The 2500-nt window shown below is 49.7% G+C and overlaps 1 protein-coding gene across 5 annotated transcripts in view; it reads left to right on the forward strand.

Annotated features, from left to right (window-relative positions):
- Positions 1-1432: 1432 nt before the first annotated feature.
- LOC113800214 (ecdysone-induced protein 74EF) overlaps positions 1433-2500 on the forward strand; it is a 245557-nt gene continuing 244489 nt past the window's right edge. For 2 of the 5 annotated variants that reach the window (XM_070135406.1, XM_070135407.1), the window contains exon 1: positions 1451-2075. The gene's annotated coding sequence lies outside the window, so the exon portion shown is untranslated. Of the gene's footprint in view, positions 2076-2500 lie in introns of all 5 variants that reach the window. The other 3 variants (XM_070135408.1, XM_070135404.1, XM_070135405.1) reach the window with 3 other exon arrangements.

Below are 2500 nucleotides of genomic sequence, written 5' to 3' on the forward strand. Positions count from 1 at the left end.
TTGTCTCTCTCTCTCTACCTCTCTCTCTCTCTCTCTCTCTCTGTCTCTCTCTCTCTCTCTCTCTCTCTCTCTCTCTCTCTCTCTATATATATATATATATATATATATATATATATATATATATATATATATATATATATATATATATGTCTGCCGTTCTCTCTGCCCTTTTTTGGTCTTTCTGTGTGTGTGTTTACTGGTGTGTTCAGTGTAATTTTGCTTATTTTTTTCTTGCTTAATGAACTGAGAGATAATGAGAGAGAGGTTATGAGAGAAGACTAAGAACATGGCTCATCGAATTGGTGTCGCATGAAAGCATAAGACAGTGGCTGAGAGGCTATGAGAACGTGAAAAATGAGGTAGAGGGAGAAAGTATGAGTGGGTGAGTAAAATGCATGAGTTGCAAGTGGCACGTAAAAGATGTAGTTCCCGTGGTATGGGTAAGGTATGAGTTCCAAGGCCGAGGGGCACATCGAGGGGTGAGTCACGAGTGATGGAAAAAGGTAATGAGGAACCCGAGTGACTCATGCCATCGAAGGTGAGGGAAGCAAGACGTATAGAAAGCATCATTGCACTCATGAGTTGCCTATGGGAGTTTGCTGAGTAAGTAAACTGTATGGACTCAGCCCGTTCCCCACCCTTATCCTTCTCCCAGCCCCGTGGTGAATCCCTCCTTCCCCAACCCCCCTTTTTCCTCCCCCCTGGAGCCCTCCCCACCATGCCCTGAGCCCCGCGAGTGGACCTAGGCGCGCGGTAGGGCTAGGACTAAAGTAGGGGAAATGTATGGTGCAGGAGGGGGTGTTCGTGCCTCGTAGCAGGTGCTATGGCGAGCCTCCTACACCGTCCATGCATAAGACTGCATCTCCTGGTTCCTGCACGACTCAGGGTTGCACAATTCCCTGATATGGTCAAGGGCTTGTCGCCATCCGCCCTTAACCTACTAAACTTCACCCACTTCTTTGGCCCACTGGCCCGAGCTGACAGCTCTTTGCCTTTTTCCGAGTCCTAGCTTCGGTCTTCGCGGATGGGGGCTGAACTAGACCTAGGGGCAAGCAAATGGGTGCTCACTAGCACAAGAAAATGCGAAAAATGATGATATATCGACTTAGAGAAGGCAAAAAAGTGATGCGGGTTGTTCACTAGGGCCACATCCACGAATTGGGGACAAGGTTACTGGGTGTCGGAACGAGGCGCCACTCTCGCTGCCACACGCCGCTGATCTTCGCTCAGCCGGACGTCCTGCGGCCCCGCGCGGCTGGACGAAGCGCAGTGAAACGCTCCACACGGACTGGGAATTGCGGTGCGCGCGGGCCACGCTGGATCGAGGCGCACAGACAAACACACTCACCATCACTTTCGCTTGTTGCGGCCGTCCTTTACTAAGGTGTGTTCGTACGTGCGTGCGGACCTGTGACGGTCGGATCAGGCGTAACCTTCGCCGTGTGGTGAGGCAACGGCGCTCCACTGTGAAAGTACTCATTTGTTGTGCGTAGCTGCGAGAGAACCCAAGCCGCTCGTGCTCCGCCGTGAAGCTTCTCGCACCTGTATCTTGTGACGCGCCCGTGACGTGTTGTGTGACGCCACACTTGTACACCACCAGCACACGTGCCGCCAGTTGTCTCTCTTGGACTGTCAGGAGCTGCCTGCTAAACTCCACAGTCCCTCCCTCGCTCTCACACACACACGACCCACTGTGCCAACGCCCGGGATACCTACCTCGTGTGGATGTTGTGCCTGTGCCCGCCATGCAGTGTTCGGCTCGCTATTATACAGTGTTACACCGTGTCCTGACCGAGTCCTAGTGCCATACCCAAGTGATCCTCGAAGGCTGACCGCAGGGTGATCCCTCGTCTCCGTGTACATTAGCGTGCTACCCTGCCATTGTGTGTACAATACTGTGCTACAGTTGCTGCTGTGTGTGTACTACTTATCCTGTGTGATATACCGTGCTGTGCTGATAGTGACCCCAATATACTACAACACCATTGGGTGTGTGAACCGTGAATGACTTGTGTTCCTGGATATCTGTACTGGCTTCGAATCCTTCTTCTCACCTGAGCGTTGATATCCCCACGGTAAGTGCTTGGCTCTCCAGGAGGCATTCCCTGGCGCAGAAGGTGCATGCGCTCTCGTTGGTGGGCATTGCTAGGGACATTTACCCTGTTTACCCTGTGCACACACACACACACACACACACACACACACACACACACACACACACACACACACACACACACACACACACACACACACACACACATATATATATATATATATATATATATATATATATATATATATGCATATGTTTGTGTGTGTGTGTGTGTGTATATATATGTGTGTGTGAGTGTAAGTGTGATTAAATATTTACTCATATGTTTTCTTATTCATATTTATTTATTTACTGATATTCATATACAGAAAGAGAAATTGATATCGTTCACGTGTGAATATGTGTATGTGAGGGTGTATGTGGCAAGTGTTATACATCCCGCGTACA

The sequence above is a fragment of the Penaeus vannamei genome, chromosome 20, assembly GCF_042767895.1.
Source record: "Penaeus vannamei isolate JL-2024 chromosome 20, ASM4276789v1, whole genome shotgun sequence".
Taxonomy (NCBI): domain Eukaryota; kingdom Metazoa; phylum Arthropoda; class Malacostraca; order Decapoda; family Penaeidae; genus Penaeus; species Penaeus vannamei.